This window comes from Stomoxys calcitrans, chromosome 4, assembly GCF_963082655.1.
Source record: "Stomoxys calcitrans chromosome 4, idStoCalc2.1, whole genome shotgun sequence".
In the NCBI taxonomy this organism is placed as follows: domain Eukaryota; kingdom Metazoa; phylum Arthropoda; class Insecta; order Diptera; family Muscidae; genus Stomoxys; species Stomoxys calcitrans.
In genome coordinates, this window is record NC_081555.1 from 114,556,052 (window position 1) to 114,577,178 (window position 21,127).

At 34.8% G+C, this 21,127-nt stretch overlaps 1 protein-coding gene across 1 annotated transcript in view; it reads left to right on the top strand.

Moving 5' to 3' along the window:
• Positions 1 to 3,192: 3,192 nt before the first annotated feature.
• Positions 3,193 to 21,127, top strand: part of LOC106081977 (uncharacterized) — a 433,937-nt gene continuing 416,002 nt past the window's right edge. Inside the window, exon 1 of the mRNA XM_059367022.1 lies at positions 3,193 to 3,685. The gene's annotated coding sequence lies outside the window, so the exon portion shown is untranslated. The remainder of the gene's footprint in view (positions 3,686 to 21,127) is intronic.

Sequence of the window (21,127 nt, forward strand, 5' to 3'; positions counted from 1 at the left end):
GCAATTCAATAGATCAAAGTTTGTTAAATCTATGAAATTTTATTTAAAGACAACATTTCTATAGAATTTTCTCTAAAGACAAAATTCTTATAATTAAAGTGCGGGTAATATCTCCAAGAATTGTACATAGTAAACACTTAAAACTAAGAATCTATAGCTATACAATACATCACAGATTTTGAATGAATAACTTACGGAAAAAACTAACAATTGTGGCTTTGTAGATTTGAATTTAAAAGAAAAAAAAAACAAAAGTGAATTTATCAATTAAAGAGGAATTAGTAGACTTAGTTGATCCGAAAAAAAAAGAAATTAAGGTAAGTATAGAAGAATAGTATTAAATATATAAATGAGTCTTAACATTCATCAACTTAATGCAGTAAAATGTTTCCAAAGTCTGGTTTTAAATGTTGCCGAGTTACTGAGTAATTGCAGATCGTTAGGAAGAGAATTCCACAGACGTACGGCGAATATGAACATATGCCATTCAGAAACAAGCCTCCGATCCATTTTGGGAATAATTTTTTTACCTCTAGTAGATCTGGCGAAATCAATAAATCCATACAGATATTGTGGTGCCAGCGTGTAGATCAATTTATGCAGGAAAGTAAGCGATCTTAGGAACAACAATTGCTGTAAGGAGACGCCATACAGAGATAAACAGTATTCAGAGATGGAATCGCGCCGTCTCAAGCCAAATACATAACGAGTAACGCTATTAAAAAAGGTGTTTAGCTTACGTCTACTTACCGAGTCGCAATTAGCAAACAACTCACAGCCGTAGAGAATGCCAGGAACAAGATAAGTCTTTGCCAAGAGAGACCTAACCCGCAGCGGAGTAACCGAATGAGTGGCCCAGAGAGCACGCAATTTTGAATATCCCTGACCAACGACAGAGTCGATATGATTACTCCAAGTCAGAGTGCTGTTTTCTCTAAAGACAAAATTTCTATGAAATTTTCTCTAAAGACAAAATTTCTATGAAATTTTCTCTAAAGACAAAATTTCTATGAAATTTTCTCTAAAGACAAAATTTCTATGAAATTTTCTCTAAAGACAAAATTTCTATGCAATTTTCTCTAAAGACAAAATTTCTATGAAATTTTCTCTAAAGACAAAATTTCTATGAAATTTTCTCTAAAGACAAAATTTCTATGAAATTTTCTCTAAAGACAAAATTTCTATGAAATTTTCTCTAAAGACAAAGTTTCTATGAAATTTTCTCTAATGACAAAATTTCTATGAAATTTTCTCTAAAGACAAAATTTCTATGAAATTTTCTCTAAAGACAAAATTTCTATGAAATTTTCTCTAAAGACAAAATTTCTATGAAATTTTCTCTAAAGACAAAATTTCTATGAAATTTTCTCTAAAGACAAAATTTCTATGAAATTTTCTCTAAAGACAAAATTTTCTGTAAAGACAAAATTTCTATGAAATTTTCTCTAAAGACGAAATTTCTACGAAATTTTCTCTAAAGACAAAATTTCTATGAAATTTTCTCTAAAGACAAAATTTCTATGAAATTTTCTCTAAAGACAAAATTTCTATGAAATTTTCTCTAAAGACAAAATTTCTATGAAATTTTCTCTAAAGACAAAATTTCTATGAAATTTTCTCTAAAGACAAAATTTCTATGAAATTTTCTCTAAAGACAAAATTTCTATGAAATTTTCTCTAAAGACAAAATTTCTATGAAATTTTCTCTAAAGACAAAATTTCTATGAAATTTTCTCTAAAGACAAAATTTCTATGAAATTTTCTCTAAAGACAAAATTTCTATGAAATTTTCTCTAAAGACAAAATTTCTATGAAATTTTCTCTAAAGACAAAATTTCTATGAAATTTTCTCTAAAGACAAAATTTCTATGAAATTTTCTCTAAAGACAAAATTTCTATGAAATTTTCTCTAAAGACAAAAATTTCTATGAAATTTTCTCTAAAGACAAAATTTCTATGAAATTTTCTCTAAAGACAAAATTTCTATGAAATTTTCTCTAAAGACAAAATTTCTATGAAATTTTCTCTAAAGACAAAATTTCTATGAAATTTTCTCTAAAGACAAAATTTCTATGAAATTTTCTCTAAAGACAAAATTTCTATGAAATTTTCTCTAAAGACAAAATTTCTATGAAATTTTCTCTAAAGACAAAATTTCTATGAAATTTTCTCTAAAGACAAAATTTCTATGAAATTTTCTCTAAAGACAAAATTTCTATGAAATTTTCTCTAAAGACAAAATTTCTATTAAATTTTCTCTAAAGACAAAATTTCTATGAAATTTTCTCTTAAAACAAATTTTTTTGAAATTTTCTCTAAAGACAAAATTTTATCTTAAGGTAAATAACATTACTGTGAAATTTTCGTTTCAATAAAAAAATCTATAAAAATAGAATTCAGCTAATTTCACGCTCCTAAAATTATGCTGTACTGAAAAATTTTAAAATATTTTTGCTTAATTTGATATAATATTTTTTAAATAGTTCAGTTGAATTTGTTGCACATACTATATAGGTGTATAATGCATTCATTATTTACGTCACTTTCATAAAAAAATATGATAAATTTATAATATATATAATTTTAAAGCTGCAGAATATTTACCTTAGTTAAATTATATACATTAGATAAAGAATATGAAGTTTGCACCTAGACAGGTCGGTGGCGCTTGTGAATATAGATAAATGGGTGTTATCTAAGAACATGCCACAGCAGAATTCTGCTCTCATGTCATGGATTTTGCCTCCTTTGCATATTCTAAATATCCATTATTTCCTTTTCCGTGGTGGAAACTATGGTTTTTGCAGTCTTAGCCTTCCAATATGTTTATCTTTTTTTTCATTTACTTCTGTTATTTTTGCTGTGAAATTAATTTTTTATATTTTTTCGGCAGAGCTGTTTGCTTTGAAGAAAAATAAAGTAATTAATGGCACCTATAGACGTTTGCTGTCAAATTTTGAGAGAAATTTAATTCCCCTGTTATTTCTATCCTCTTTGCAGTTACTTTTCCTGACAAAGTATTTGAGATCCCCCTCTCATGAAGCAACAACATTAAATTTCGCCGCAAAAGCCTTTGGTTACAAATTAGTGGAGTCATTGACTTTTGCTTAGTCTTGACATTTCTTTTGCCGCGGTCGGTCGGTTTGTGGTTCGCGTGTGTTTTTTCGGCTTTTTGATTGGGATTTTCCAAAGATCATGTTATTAATCAATTATTGTAATGTAAAATGTGTATCTATTCAACAAGTGTGCTATTAGATTCGTTCATTTATCGCCGTTGAATACCAGATTTGCAAAATGCCAAAATCCTTAGAAGAAGTGTCGCGGCAAATTCGTGATTTCGTTTATTTACGTTTTGTTTTAACTTGTAAAAAGAGAATAACATAACTTTGATTAACGTGTGTGCGTAAAAGAGTGAAGTTTTACAAGAGGTGTGTAAAGGAGAAGAGAGAGCACAGCGAGAGGGAGTATGAAAAAAGTGTATATAGATCGAAAAAGAAATAAATAAAAATTGAAAGGGCATATATGTAAAGAGCTAACTCGGGTTTAAATTGTGCAGATCTTTGCATTTATTTCGTTAATCGTTAAATAATCGTAAAACCGCTTTCGTTAAATAAGAATTTGAAAAAGTGATTTGTTGGCTATAAAGAGTTCAAACAATTGCTATCAGCGACCAAGATGACAATTGGTAAGTGGCAATTCAAATCAAAGTTTGTTAAATCAATTCCTCTAAAGACAGAAGTTCTCTCTAAAGACAAAATTTCTATGAAATTTTCTCTAAAGACAAAATTTCTATGAAATTTTCTCTAAAGACAAAATTTCTATGAAATTTTCTCTAAAGACAAAATTTCTATGAAATTTTCTCTAAAGACAAAATTTGTATGAAATTTTCTCTAAAGACAAAATTTGTATGAAATTTTCTCTAAAGACAAAATTTGTATGAAATTTTCTCTAAAGACAAAATTTGTATGAAATTTTCTCTAAAGACAAAATTTCTATGAAATTTTCTCTAAAGACAAAATTTCTATGAAATTTTCTCTAAAGACAAAATTTCTATGAAATTTTCTCTAAAGACAAAATTTCTATGAAATTTTCTCTAAAGACAAAATTTCTATGAAATTTTCTCTAAAGACAAAATTTCTATGAAATTTTCTCTAAAGACAAAATTTCTATGAAATTTTCTCTAAAGACAAAATTTCTATGAAATTTTCTCTAAAGACAAAATTTCTATGAAATTTTCTCTAAAGACAAAATTTCTATGAAATTTTCTCTAAAGACAAAATTTCTATGAAATTTTCTCTAAAAACAAAATTTCTATGAAATTTTCTCTAAAGACAAAATTTCTATGAAATTTTCTCTAAAGACAAAATTTCTATGAAATTTTCTCTAAAGACAAAATTTCTATGAAATTTTCTCTAAAGACAAAATTTCTATGAAATTTTCTCTAAAGACAAAATTTTTATGAAATTTTCTCTAAAGACAAAATTTCTATGAAATTTTCTCTAAAGACAAAATTTCTATGAAATTTTCTCTAAAGACAAAATTTCTATGAAATTTTCTCTAAAGACAAAATTTCTATGAAATTTTCTCTAAAGACAAAATTTCTATGAAATTTTCTCTAAAGACAAAATTTCTATGAAATTTTCCCTAAAGACAAAATTTCTATGAAATTTTCCCTAAAGACAAAATTTCTATGAAATTTTCCCTAAGGACAAAATTTCTATGAAATTTTCTCTAAAAACAAAATTTCTATGAAATTTTCTCTAAAGACAAAATTTCTATGAAATTTTCTCTTAAGACAAAATTTCTATGAAATTTTCTCTAAAGACAAAATTTCTATGAAATTTTCTCTAAAGACAAAATTTTTATGAAATTTTCTCTAAAGACAAAATTTCTATGAAATTTTATCTAAAGACAAAATTTTCTCTAAAGACAACATTTCTATGAAATTTTCTCTAAAGACAAAATTTCTATGAAATTTTCTCTAAAGACAAAATTTCTATGAAATTTTCTCTAAAGACAAAATTTCTATGAAATTTTCTCTAAAGACAAAATTTCTATGAAATTTTCTCTAAAGACAAAATTTCTATGAAATTTTCTCTAAAGACAAAATTTCTATGAAATTTTCTCTAAAGACAAAATTTCTATGAAATTTTCTCTAAAGACAAAATTTCTATGAAATTTTCTCTAAAGACAAAATTTCTATGAAATTTTCTCTAAAGACAAAATTTCTATGAAATTTTCTCTAAAGACAAAATTTCTATGAAATTTTCTCTAAAGACAAAATTTCTATGAAATTTTCTCTAAAGACAAAATTTCTATGAAATTTTCTCTAAAGACAAAATTTCTATGAAATTTTCTCTAAAGACAAAATTTTTATGAAATTTTCTCTAAAGACAAAATTTCTATGAAATTTTCTCTAAAGACAAAATTTCTATGAAATTTTCTCTAAAGACAAAATTTCTATGAAATTTTCCCTAAAGACAAAATTTCTATGAAATTTTCCCTAAAGACAAAATTTCTATGAAATTTTCCCTAAAGACAAAATTTCTATGAAATTTTCCCTAAAGACAAAATTTCTATGAAATTTTCCCTAAAGACAAAATTTCTATGAAATTTTCCCTAAAGACAAAATTTCTATGAAATTTTCCCTAAAGACAAAATTTCTATGAAATTTTCTCTAAAGACAAAATTTCTATGAAATTTTCCCTAAGGACAAAATTTCTATGAAATTTTCTCTAAAGACAAAATTTCTATGAAATTTTCTATAAAGACAAAATTTCTATGAAATTTTATCTAAAGACAAAATTTTCTCTAAAGACAACATTTCTATGAAATTTTCTCTAAAGACAAAATTTCTATGAAATTTTCTCTAAAGACAAAATTTCTATGAAATTTTATCTAAAGACAAATTTTTCTCTAAAGACTAATTTTCTATGAAATTTTCTCTAAAGACAAAATTTCTATGAAATTTTCTCTAAAGACAAAATTTCTATGAAATTTTCTCTAAAGACAAAATTTCTATAAAATTTTCTCTAAAGACAAAATTTCTATGAAATTTTCTCTAAAGACAAAATTTCTATGAAATTTTCTCTAAAGACAAAATTTCTATGAAATTTTCTCTAAAGACAAAATTTCTATGAAATTTTCTCTAAAGACAAAATTTCTATGAAATTTTCTCTAAAGACAAAATTTCTATGAAATTTTCTCTAAGACAAAATTTCTATGAAATTTTCTCTAAAGACAAAATTTCTATGAAATTTTCTCTAAAGACAAAATTTCTATGAAATTTTCTCTAAAGACAAAATTTCTATGAAATTTTCTCTAAAGAAAAAATTTCTATGAAATTTTCTCTAAAGACAAAATTTCTATGAAATTTTCTCTAAAGACAAAATTTCTATGAAATTTTCTATAAAGACAAAATTTCTATGAAATTTTATCTAAAGACAAAATTTTCTCTAAAGACAACATTTCTATGAAATTTTCTCTAAAGACAAAATTTCTATGAAATTTTCTCTAAAGACAAAATTTCTATAAAATTTTCTCTAAAGACAAAATTTCTATGAAATTTTCTATAAAGACAAAATTTCTATGAAATTTTATCTAAAGACAAAATTTTCTCTAAAGACTAAATTTCTATGAAATTTTCTCTAAAGACAAAATTTCTATGAAATTTTCTCTAAAGACAAAATTTCTATGAAATTTTCTCTAAAGACAAAATTTCTATGAAATTTTCTCTAAAGACAAAATTTCTATGAAATTTTCTCTAAAGACAAAATTTCTATGAAATTTTCTCTAAAGACAAAATTTCTATGAAATTTTCTCTAAAGACAAAATTTCTATGAAATTTTCTCTAAAGACAAAATTTCTATGAAATTTTCTCTAAAGACAAAATTTCTATGAAATTTTCTCTAAAGACAAAATTTCTATGAAATTTTCTCTAAAGACAAAATTTCTATGAAATTTTCTCTAAAGACAAAATTTCTATGAAAATTTCTCTAAAGACAAAATTTCTATGAAATTTTCTCTAAAGACAAAATTTCTATGAAATTTTCTCTAAAGACAAAATTTCTATGAAATTTTCTCTAAAGACAAAATTTCTATGAAATTTTGTCTTGTTTTTAGAAAACAAAATTTCTATGAAATTTTATCTAAAGACAAAATTTTCTCTAAAGACAACATTTCTATGAAATTTTCTCTAAAGACAAAATTTCTATGAAATTTTCTCTAAAGACAAAATTTCTATGAAATTTTCTATAAAGACAAAATTTCTATGAAATTTTCTCTAAAGACAAAATTTCTATGAAATTTTCTCTAAAGACAAAATTTCTATGAAATTTTCTCTAAAGACAAAATTTCTATGAAATTTTCTCTAAAGACAAAATTTCTATGAAATTTTCTCTAAAGACAAAATCTTTATGAAATGTTCGCTATAGAATAAATTTATGTGAATTTTTTTCTGAAGACAAAAAGTCAATGACTTTTTCCCAAAAGACAACGTTTCCATTAAATTCCTCACTGAAATTCTACTCTAAGACAACATTTTAATGACATTTTCCCTTAGAATAAAATTTTTCAAAATTTTCTCTTAATAAATCTCAAATATAAAAATCAATTTGTGTTTGTTTGTAGGTTTGTTTGTTTGTATATTTGTGTGTTCCTTATAGACTCAGAAACGGCTGAACCGATTTTCTTGAAATTTTCACAGATGGTGCATAATGACCCCGTGGTGAAAATAGGGTCCTACATTTTTTGATATCTGAAGGCGGGGCGGACCCTCCCCCTTACCATAATTTTCAGAAACGCCAGATTTCGGAGATGGGTGGTGCGATTTAAGCGAAATTTTGTGTGCTCTCATATATTGTAGTACCCTAAAAATGAAAATTTGGTATCCAAATTACGGATGGGGTATCTAGGGGGGCTGCCCCACCCTAAAACCTACCAAACATATATTTAGACCAATCACGACAATATGGAACTCAAATGAAAGGTATTTAGGATAAGGAAACGTATCTGATAAAAAACACCCCTAAATCGGACATATTTACCGACCATGGCAATATGGGACTCGAATGAAAGGTATTTGCGAGTAGAATACAAATCTGATATCCAAATGTGGGACCACGTTTCTGGGAGTCCACCCCTTCCCCAAAACACCCCCTAAACTGGACTTATTTTCTGACCATGGTCTGACCACGGACCAATCTGATATCCAAATATGGGACCAAGTGTTTGATGGGCCGCCTCTCACCAAAAATATCCCCCAAAGGATACAAATTTACGACCATAGCAATATGGGGCTCAAACGAAAGGTCTTTGGGAGTAAAGCACGAATTTGATATCAATATTCGGGAAAAGTGTCTATGGGGCCACGCCACCACCACAAAAACACCCAAATAGTAAGTATTTTCTGACTATTGGAATATGAGGCTCAAATGAGAGGGTTTTTAAAGTGGAACACGAATCCGATATATATTTTCAAGGCCAACTCACTAAGTGGCCCATCCCCCAAAACACCCCCTAAGCCGGTCATGTTTGCCGACTATGGAAATATGGGGCTCAAATTAAAGGTATGTGGGAGTAGACCAAGTATCTGATATCAACATTAGGGGCCAACTGTCTAGCGGACGTCCCACCATCATAACAACCCCCAAGTAGGACGTATTTGCTCACCAAGACAATTTGGGTCTTAAAGAGAGTGGAACTAAATATTCATAGTTTTTAGGGCCAATACCCCAAACCGGACATATTTGCTGACTTTTGCAGTAAGGAGTTTAAATGAGATTAGCAAACGAATTTGATATCCAATTTTGAGGGCATTGGCAATATGGGGTTGAAATAAATGATATATAGATATATGAGAATAGAGCACCCCAATCCCCAAAACACCCCTAAATCGGGCATATTTACCGACCATGTCAATATGGAGCTTTAATGAAAGGTATTGAATACCATTGATACCCATTTTCGGGACCAATTTTCTGGGGGTCTACCCCTTTCCCCACAAACAGCAATTTTTTAGTGACCATCGCAATATGGGGTTCAAATAAAGGTATTTGGGAGTAGAATACGAATTTGATATCCAAATGTAGGACCATGTATTTAGGGCATCACCCCTTTCCCAAAACACCCATAAAGGGAAAAATTTTTTCGACCATGCCAATATGTGGTTCAAATGAAAGGTAAAGGGTGATTTTTTTGAGGTTAGGATTTTCATGCATTAGTATTTGACAGATCACGTGGGATTTCAGACATGGTGTCAAAGAGAAAGATGCTCAGTATGCTTTGACATTTCATCATGAATAGACTTACTAACGAGCAACGCTTGCAAATCATTGAATTTTATTACCAAAATCAGTGTTCGGTTCGAAACACTGACCTGTGTAAAATGTCAGCCATTTGAGCCCAATTTGGGGGCTCAAGAAGTAATATAGAGAGATCGATTTATATGGGAGCTGTATCGGGCTATCGACTGATTCAGACCATAATAAACACGTATATTGATAGTCATGAGAGGATCCGTTGTATAAAATTTCAGGCAAATCGGATAATATTTGCGACATCCAAAGGCTCAAGAGGTCAAGATCCCAGATCGGTTTATATGGCAGCTATATCAGGTTATGAACCGAATTGAATCATACTTAGCACAGTTGTTGGATATCATAACAAAACACGGTGTGCAAAATTTCATACCAATCAAGTAAGAATTGCGCTCTCTAGAGGCTCAAGAAGTCAAGACCTAAGATCGGTTTATATGGCAGCTATATCAGGTTATGAACCGAATTGAATCATACTTAGCACAGTTGTTGGATATCATAACAAAACACGGTGTGCAAAATTTCATACCAATCAAGTAAGAATTGCGCTCTCCAGAGGCTCAAGAAGTCAAGACCTAAGATCGGTTTATATGACAGCTATAACAGGTTATGGACTGATTTGAACCATACTTAGCACAGTTGTTGGAAGTGATACTAAAACACTATGTGCACAATTTCAGTCAAATCGAATGAGAATTGCGCCCTCTAGAGGCTCAAGAAGTCAAGACCCAAGATCGGTTTATATGGCAGCTATATCAAAACATGGATCGATATGGCCCATTTGCAATACCAACCGACCTACACTAATAAAAAGTATTTGTGCAAAATTTCAAGTGGCTAGCTTTACTACTTCGGAAGTTAGCGTGCTTTCGACAAACAGACAGACGGACGGACGGACGGACATGGCTAGATCGACATAAAATGTCTCGACGATCAAGAATATATATACTTTATGGGGTCTCAGACGAATATTTCGAGTAGTTACAAACAGATTGACGAAATTAGTATACCCCCCCTCCTATGGTGGAGGGTATAATAAAATACCCCACGTCACGTAACAACGGCAGTCGCGGACAATCAGCGGTATCGAGCGGAGAGTCACACAGGTCGGGCGGCAGCGGCTCCTGCACAAATACTGAGTGCCTATGATTTTTGATGTGGCAATGTGAGTTATTGGCGTCTTTAAATAACTAATGGTGGAAGCCGCCATGGTGCAGAGGTTAGCATGCCCGCCTGTGTTCAAATCCCGGCGTAAACATCACAAAAATCTTCAGCGGTGTTTATCCCCTTACTAATGCTCATGTTAAAACTTTTCTACCAATTGGTGTCGCTATGCGGCACGTCGTTCGGACTCGGCATAAAAAGGAGTCCCCTTGTCATTGACCTTAAACTTTAATCGAACTGCAATTAATCAATCCATTCTATAAGAGAATATCCCCTGCTCCTTAGTGGAACATTCATGGGAAATTTAGTCAGTAGTAGTAAATAACTAATGGCCATCCTGTTCTTGCGGCGATCGGTCCTTTGGACCGGAACGAACTCGCTCACAAAGTTAAATTGCGAGATCATTTTATATTGAAGCTATATCGGGAAGTCATAACGGAAGTCGACGTACAAAATTTCAGCCAAATCGGTTTAAAATTGCCATCAGTTTAGATGGGATAAGCAGCAACTTTATCTACCTAGGCACCGCCATAATCGAAACCAATGAAACCCGTTTTGAAAAAAAACGAAGTATAATATTAGCTAACATATGCTATTTTGAATTGAGCAAGCAGCTGAGGACCAAAGCCACCTCTTGACAGACGAAAATTACACTATAAAAGGCACTGATACCAACCGTGCTGTTGTATGGCTCCGAAGCATAGGTACTTGCGAAAGCAGATTAGGCAGTACTTGGAGTGTTTGAGAGAAAGATGCTTCGTAAAATACATGCGTTAATGAAGAATATAGGCGAAGTATGAGCCACGAGCTGTATAGCAACGATAGCATAGTTAAACGTATCAAAATGCAACGGCTTCGTTGGCTAGGTCATGTTGTCCGAATGGGTGAAGAAGCCCAAGCAATGAAGTCGTTTGAACGCGGTCAGGGTGGTACACGCAAACCGGGAGGTTTAAAAGCCTGATGAAACGATCAAGTGGTGGAATGCATTTCGAAAGTTATTGTCAGAGATTTTAGATGGAGCGCGGAAGATCGAGCCGCTTGAACGCGATTCTGCCTAAATTCAGCTTATGAATGTTCTGTCATAGCTAATTTAAGTAATTAAGTAATATGGGAGAACAAAGGGATCTCCAATAGGGACTTGAGAAATTTTAATTTAGTTTGTGAACGTAGTTTTTCATTAAACATCGAACTGTTAATGCATTCACTTAACTCAACATTTTCATCATGGTAAAGTACACCATGCTCACTGATTATTATACCCACCACCGAAGGATGGAGGTATATTCATTTTCTCATTCCACTTGCAACTCATCGAAACATCCATTTCCGACCCTATAAATATATATTCTTGACCGTCGCAAAAATCTAGGTTGTTTGGCCAAGGCGAACTTAATGACTTTTTACTTGTTTTTGGCCTGAATTAGATGATATGGTCCTGGACGACATGTGGTTTCATCAGGACGGTGTCATACAGCATACGTTACAATTGAATAACTAATGCTGTGGCAGCCCCAAAGAAAATAGTCTAGAGCCTATTCTCTTTGGGGCTACGTCAAGTTGTTTGTATATGCCAAAAAGCCGACGACGCACAGCGACCCTAGACATCAAGAATGCCTTTACTAACCTGAGGTGGGCAGATGTGATTCAAGTCGTAAAGACGATCTTCCATGTACCTTGGAAGTACTTGGTGGAAATATTGAAGAACTACCTGCAAGATCCTGTACTAATCTTCGACACGTTCCAAGGCATAGAAAGGATGCAAGTGACCTCTGGAGCCGCCCAGGAATCCATGTTGGAGTCGAACGTTTGGAATGCAATGTACCACGAGATTTTAAATATAGACATACCTGACGACACCTGCCTAGTGGGTTATGCAGACATCGCAGCAGTGAAAAATGCGAAAAACATGGAAGAGGACCAACGCAAACTCCGCCATAGTATGATCCGCACAAAGAGCTGGCTGGACTCACATGGACTACAACTGATCATGCACAAAACAGAGCTGCTGCTGCTGCTGATGACACATACCTCTTGAGATAGAGATGCATGTCGATATCATTATCATCCCCACAAAAAGACGTCTTTCACATACCTAGGGATGAGATGTGATTGCCAATTAAAACTCGAAGCAAATCGGGTACTCAACGACGACCTCACGGCTAAGCAGGCTAATGGTAAATATAGGCAGACCTCTTCCAAGCAAGAGAAAGATTTTAATGGGGACCATTAAAAGTATCTTACTGCATGGCTACGAAATATGAGCGCTGACTCTAGAGACGGCGGTGGGCAAGAGCAAAGAGAATATTATTGGCGCAAAGAACAGCAGGGCTACGAATCACATCAACCTAACGAATGCTATCAGGAGAAGTTCTTCTCGTAATCACAGGAATGGCCCCAATTGATTTACTTGCAATGGAGCGACACAGGATCTTTAGAGCCAAATACGAGGGCGTGGATCATACTAACCTCGCACTAGGTATAGAAGAAGAGACCATCAACAGATGGCAACAGAGATGGTTAAACAAGATGCAGGGAAGGAGGACACACCCACATATACAAGAGGTACGGGGACGTAAACTTCTATCTATAAACCCATATATATACCCTATATACCCAGTTGTTATCTGGCCATGGGTATTTTAGGAAGTACCTACATGAAAGGGGTAACTGCAAATCTAACACCTGCGTGTTCGAAGCGGAAGCAGTCGAAGACACAGAGACGCTGATTAGCAACTTGCAAACAACATAGCGAAGAAGAAGCTCGCAGAACTTACGCTGAACAGATACTGCGTAGGAAAAAGGTGGACGTAGTCGCAACGGTGTTGGTGACTAAATGAAGGTCTAGACGCAGACAGATGTGGAGGATATGGTTAATCACCAAATTAAGGGGGTCAACCCCGAAATAATGCGAAAGTAGTTCATAGGTGAAATCTATACCTCAATGTATATCGCCGATTCGACGGAATCCGGCACATGACGATGGACGTAATCGTTAGATGCCTAAAGCATTTCCCTATCCTATACCGCTAAAACCAAAATCTAATCAACTAGTATGACAATGTGTCAATAACAGCATTATTTTTAAACTTTTTTTTATTATAAACAAGTAAAAACGTGCTAAGTTCGGTCGGGACGAATCATGGGATCCCACCACCATGATTCTGTTAAAAATTTATGCAAAATAAATTTGGTTCAAGGGCATAATTTCATTCTACGATTCAAACTTCTGTCAAACCAGCAAAAATTAAAGCATCTAGGAACCGAACACGGATGATCGGGAGACCGTTAACACGAGAGCTATATCAGGTTCTTGACCGATTTAAACCGTACTTAGCGCAGTTGTTGAAAGTTATAACAGAACACAATTTGCAAAATTTCAGCAAAATCGGACAAGAATTGCGGCTTGTAAGTGCTCAAAAAATTAAATCGGGAGATCGGTTTATATGGGAGACTAGCCGAATAGGGCCCGCTCCTTCTAAAGGGTGATTTTTTTGAGGTTAGGATTTTCATGCATTAGTATTTGACAGATCACGTGGGATTTCAGACATGGTGTCAAAGAGAAAGATGCTCAGTATGCTTTGACATTTCATCATGAATAGACTTACTAACGAGCAACGCTTGCAAATCATTGAATTTTATTACCAAAATCAGTGTTCGGTTCGAAATGTGTTCATTCACCGTAACGTTGCGTCCAACAGCATCTTTGAAAAAATACGGTCCAATGATTCCACCAATGATTATAACTCTCAAATATCTTTTTAGGGTGGGACACTTCGCCCTGAATGCGGATATCGAATTCGTGCCATTGTAGCATATGACGCTGAACGCGTTCGAATCCTGGCGAGAACATTGCGGCGTTTATCACCTCTTAATGTTGGCGACATTAGCGATGTACAATGCCATGCATGGCACTGCGGGACGGTTCCTGGTGGTAATGTTGTGCCCTAGGGTTATGTTCTCATTAGGGGAGGTATGGCACCTTAGACATTTCGACTCAAATATGGATATCAAATTCGTGCTGCACTTCCAATTATCTTTAATTTGAGCCCCATATTGCCATGGCCGGTAAATATGAACCGTTTGCACTGAAATTAAATATCAAATTCGTTCTTTATTCCCAACGGAAATGAAGTTTAGTTTAAGGGGTGCTTTAGGGAGTACCCCAAAACACTTGGCTCCAAAATTGGATATCAAATTCGTTTTCTACTCTCAAATACCTTTCATTTGAGTTCCATATTGTCATAATGGGTCAAATAACCCATTAGGCGTATCTTTAGGAGAAGAGCGCCACCTAGACTAGAACACAAATTACTTGGACCCAAATTTCAATACCATATTCGTTTTCTATTGTGCCCATCGGACCACTTTCAGATATGGGTGACGTTTTTGTGGGTAAGGGGGAGGGTCCGCCTCCAATCGATATCTTAAAATTATATAGCCTAAGCTTCCTTCCAGAAAAACGTACACAATCTATGAAAATTTTAAGAAAATCTGTTCAGCCAAGTATCATATAGTCATAATGGGTCTAATGGCGTTTTTGAGGGGTGGCGTGACCCCTTATACTTTGATCTGATTTTGTACGTCAGATTCGAAATCTACTCCCGCCCCATATTGAAATGAACGTCCAATATGTCTGTTGGGGGAGTTTTGGAGTTGGGGCGGCCCGATGGATACTTAGACTTAAACTTTAATACACAAACAAACCTACACAATATGCGAAAATTTCGAGAAAATCGGTTCTGCCGTTTTTCATTCTATACGGAAAAAACAAACCAAGTCCCATATATCCGTGATTGGCTAATGTGTCCATTTTGGACGTTTTTGTGGGGGTGGTGTGACCCCTTATACTTCGACATGAATTTGTATACCAGATTCGTTATCTACTCCCGCATACTTTTCATTTTATTTGGTGGTGTTTTTGGAGTAACGGTGGAGGGTCCGCCCCCTTTCGTTATCAATAAATTATAAAGCCCATTCCTACTTCCTGACCATATTCGCAATCTACTCCCTAATACCTTTTATTTGAGTCCCATATTGTTATGATCGTCAAATAAACCTATTTTAGGGGGTTTTTGGCGCTGGGGCGGCTACCCAGGTACTTGGATCCAACTTTAATTATGACATTCATACTCTACCCTTGAATACCTTTCATTTGAATCCCCATCGGTCCACTTTTATTTTTGGGTAGAACTTTTAGGGTAAGGGGGAGGGTCCGCCCCCCTCCCGATATCGAAAAATTATAAGGCTATGTTTCCTTCCAGACGAACCTACACAATCTGTGAAAATTTCAAAGTAATCGGTTCAGCCGTTTTTGAGTCTATACGGAACAAACAAACAAACCGACAAACAAACAAATACAAATTGAATTTTATATATTGGGTTGCCCAAAAAGTAATTGCGGATTTTTTAAAAGAAAGTAAATGCATTTTTAATAAAACTTAGAATGAACTTTAATCAAATATACCTTTTTTACGTTTTTTTTCTAAAGCAAGCTAAAAGTAACAGCTGATAACTGACAGAAGAAAGAATGCGATTACAGAGTCACAAGCTGTGAAAAAATTTGTCAACGCCGACTATATGAAAAATCCGCAATTACTTTTTGGGCAACCCAATATAAGATATATCAGGTTATAGACAGATTTAGACTCTACTCGGCACAGTTGTTGGAAGTCATAACAGAACACTACATGCAAAATTTCAGCCAATTCGGACAAAAATTGCGGCTTCCAGGGGCTGAAGAAGTTAAATCGGGAGATCGGTTTATATGGGAGATATATCCGGTTATGGACCGATTTGAATCGTACTTGGCACAGTTGTTGAATGTCATAACAGACCACCGCGTGCATTCAGCCAAATGACCATTCAGCCAAATGACCTACAAGTATCTGTGCAAAATTTCAAGCGGCTAGCTTTACGCGTTCGGCCGCTATCGCGATTTCGACAGACGGACTGACATGGATAGGTCGACTCAGGATGTCGATACGATCAAGAATATATGTATGTACTTTATGTTATCCGAGATAAATATTCCGAGGTATTAGAAACGGAATGAATAGATTAGTATGCCCCTATCCTATGGTGGTGGGTATAAAAAGGGTGTACATTTTACCACCAGATCATAAAGTTCGGAAAAAATTTATCCTTGCTAACAAAAGGTTAAAATTGTCGAAGTGAATCCAACTGCCTAACCTCATACAGTTCTCAACTTACGTTTTTCTTCTGGATGGCAAAAGAGGAAATTTGCTTAAAAGGTCTGTTCATAAAGTGGCGTGAATTTTAAATACCAACATTTCTATATGAGCCTGCGGGTCTGCGGTCTTGCATAGTTGGCTAATATTGACTACAATATTTCTTTGAGTGTTTAACCATCATACGAATAAATTTGTCTATCGAGATGTGCAGATAAAGTACAGCAAACATCAATATTACAAAAAAGAGACATGTAATGATGATACAATGAGTATTTCTTAAACCACATAATACAATAAGACAACATAGTGCTGAAGTATGGGAAAATGTGTATGAATAACCCGCATATGCGGAAGAACAACACAACAAGGATTTATATGACTTCGACATATTTGTTGAATGCCTTGAGAGGACATTTGAACTTTGATTGAAAGGAAAAGATTTAAAGGATTTGTGAACTTAATCCCTTCATATGTAATAACTGGGGACATCATATAGTTTTGAACTATTGTATTTTACGGGTCATGAGTAAGAGTGTGTAAATGTATCTGAAAAAACTTTGTGCCAACTTCATTATTAAATTGACAAGTAAGTTACCAAATAAAACTGATTAAATGTTATAAAACTACCACTGTGGTAGCAAAAATCTTGATAATAGTAAGGGTTATGATGGGGAGGCCACCGTAGTGCAGAGGTTAGCATGTTCGCCTATGACGCTCAACGCCTGGATTCGAATCCTGCCATGAACATCAGAACATTTTTCAGCGGCGGTTATCCCCTACTAATGCTGGCGAGGAACTTTGCCATGTAAAAACTTCTCCCCAAAGAGGTGTCGCTCTACGGTATGTTGTTCGGACTTGGCTATAAAAAGAAGATTCCTTACCATTGAGCATAAAATTGGGTTGGATAGCACCCATAGATCTATGCGAAGTTTGCCCCTGTTCCTTACTGGAATGTTCATGGGCAAATTTTCAATTTTCAAGTGTTATGATGGTGTATCTCCAGCTCCTATATAAACCGGTCTTTCGATGTAAGCATATTCGTTCACGAATAGTACTTTATAGCACAAATTTGCAAAGACCTACTCCTAACTCGTACCATTTTATATCGAATGCTCTTGGGGCTCAATTAATGAGTTTTGGCTTCAGCAGATTTGTCTTGGAGTTGATAGTTATTCATAACTCAACTACCTTAAGGCGATAGCAAAGATTTGTTTCCAAGAATCGGGAGCTCATTTTTATTTTAGACCGAGCGTTTCTTGGGCAAAAAGTCATAGAATAATGGTTTTGATAACCGCTTTTTGGGCAATATAATTCAACCTAACCTATTCTCCATAAGCAGATAAACCGCTTATAAACGGTGATTTTAAATTTCAAAAAATGCATGAAATCTTTATTTGAAACGATGGTACGGTCCATATAATTTAATGTTTGAAGATAATGTCATCAAAATGTTGACCGTGACTGCGCCTCAAATGATCCATCCGCTTCAATGTTGTCTTCCTATTCTTGAATTGGAGCTGGCTTGTCTGTATAGACGTGAGCTTTACCATAGCCCCTTAAAAAAATAGTCTAAAGTCGTTAAATCGCACGATCCAGGCGGCCAATTGGTCGGTACCGAACTTGAAATAAAATGTTCGCCGAACCCGTCTCTCAATAAATCCATTCTTACGCGTGCTGTTTGGCATGTGGCACCGTCTTGTTGAAACCACATGTCTAGCTATTGCATTTTGGGCAAAAACAAAAATTGGATATCAACTCACGGTAGTGCTCTCCATTCACAGTTACGTTACGATTCGCATAACCTTTGAAGAAGTACGGTCCAATGATGCCACCAGCCCATAAACCGCACCAAACTATGACTATTTCTGGATGCATTGGTAGCTCTTGCAATGCTTCTGGCCGATCTTGACTCAAAAATCAACAATTCCGCTTATTTACTTACCCATTGAGCCAAAAATGAGCTTAGTCGCTGAACACAATATTGAATGAATGAACTTTCTTAACAGAGCACGCATTTTGATAATAAAATTTAATAATTTGCAAGCATTGTTCGTTTGTAAGACGATTTATGGTTAAATTATAGACCAAACTGATGATGATTGATAGTGACACAAAACACAAAACGTGCGTGAGCTGTTCAAACCAGTGTTGCCAAAAAGATAATAGTTAAAAAATCACCCTTTATTAACTGTTCTATCGATTTTACTCTGACTTCGGGAAAATTTTCCGTTTAGACTTCCACACTTAGGTTCAAGAAATTGACAAAAATTTTCCAGTTTCTTCTACGTGCTCTTTCTTTAAAAGATTTCCTTACTGGCGGAATGATTGTCGAGTCCTTTATGCCTTACTGTACTCTGAAATTGGAACAACACACACACACATGGCAACACGTACATCCACTATATGGGTTGTAAAATAAAGTTCAAATTGTGTGGCTAAGAAAAAACCGCCAAGCATGCATTTGGTCGAAATTTAAACTTTGGAATTTTTTTGAGTGCATTGACAGCATTGAATACAGTTGAGTACAGGGACGTAGTCAAGATTTTATTTAAAGGGGTCGCACCTCACAATTCTTCAAAATCGAAAAATTGCCAAAATGCTTTTGTTACTGTGAAATAGGTAAATATACCTCAAAGTTTTTATTGAAAATAAAAATAAAAACTTTTGCGGTGTTCTGTTACGACTTCCAACTAATGTGCCTAGTACGGTCAAAATCGGTCTATAATCTGATAAAGGTCCCATATATACCAATCTCCCGATTTGACTTATTGAGTCCCTACAAGCCGCAATTTTTGTCCGATTTGGTTGAAATTAAGCATGTAATGTTTTGTTATGACTTTCAACAACTGTTCCAAGTACGCTCCAAATCGGTGTATAACCTGATATAGCTCCCATATAAACCGGTCTCTCGATCATCCTCGTTCGGTTCCTAGAAGCACTAATTTTTACTGGTTTGAGTGAAGTTTGGTATGTAGAATAAAATTATGCCCTCCAATTAAACTTATTTTGTATAAATTTTCAGCAGAATCCTTGGTGGTGGGTTCCCAAACTTAGCACGCTCGGCCAAACTTAGCTCGCTTTTATTTGTGTAATTTCGCCCAAATGGGTCCAGACTTGGTAGCTGCCATATAGACCGATCTCTCGATGGAAAGTCTGGGCTCCATAAAAGGCTCATTTATTATTCGATTTCGATGAAATTTGACACAGTGACTTATGTTAGGCTTTTCGACATCCGTCCCCTGTATGGATCAGATCGGCCTTTTCGCTTGATTCTATTTCGCTCAAAAATATGTGGACAAGTCTGTGTTAATGGAAAATATAGGCGTCGAATGAACCATGAGCTGTATGACGACGATAGCATAGCTAAACGCATCAATATACAACGGTTGCGTTGGCTAGGTCATGATGTCAGAATGGATGTAAAAGGTCCAGCAAAGAAATCTTTTGAAGGCGACCATAAAATAAAAAAACGCTAAAGGGGAAGACCAAAACTCCGGAACATTGATGTCCGATCTGTGTGGTGTTCGTTGCTATCACGAGAAGCTTAGCTGCGAGCTACCGGACGCGTCTATAGGTTGCGGATAGTGGAATGCTCTATACGGAGTAGTTGCAACGGCGGTCGCGGACAATCAGCGGTATCGAGCGGAGAGTCTTAGTGAGAGGTCGGGCGGCACCGGCGCTTGGACGAATACTGGGTGCCTATGATGCTCGATATGACATGGCGAGTTATTGTCGCCTTTAAATAACCATTGGCCACCCTGTTCCTGCCGGCGATCGGTTATTTGGACCGGAACGAGCTTGCTCACCTACAAGAGCTTGACGAGGATCGCCACCTCTACATGAATATGTGGCTAAAACAACAACTAAAACTCCGATGGAGGGACCAACTGGAGAGCGGCAATCCGAAAGAGGGGGCCAGAATTTGGGGAAGAAGCATAGAAGATCGAGGCGCTTGGACATCTACTCTAAAGGGACGCTACAAGGGTAGACCGATAAGGACAGCAAACGACGCCATATTTTTGCTGCTCTTTTGATATTTCTCTTCAGTAAAGTTTGCCATTTCATTATGGAGAGATATACGAGCCAAAAATGAGTCAAAATTATTAAAATTTACTACCGAAATTTGAAGTCAGTTGCCTCAACGCTAAGAACTTCAGCCATAGGGCACATTTCTGGCTGAATGGCTTCCTTGATTAGCATTAATACGTTATTGGTCAGACAGCTATCCACACGTAATCCATGAGTCATCATTGTATCCCGACAAAATTACGGTTTTGTGTGGTTTATGGGCTAGCGGCGTTATTGGGCCGTACTTCTTCTGTGATGATCAAGACCAACACGTTACTGTGAATGGGATTCGCTACCGTTCACTGTTAACAGAATATTTTTGGCCCCAATTCAATGATATGGACTTGGAGGATATGTGGTTCCAACAAGACGGCGGGCGCCACAAGCCAC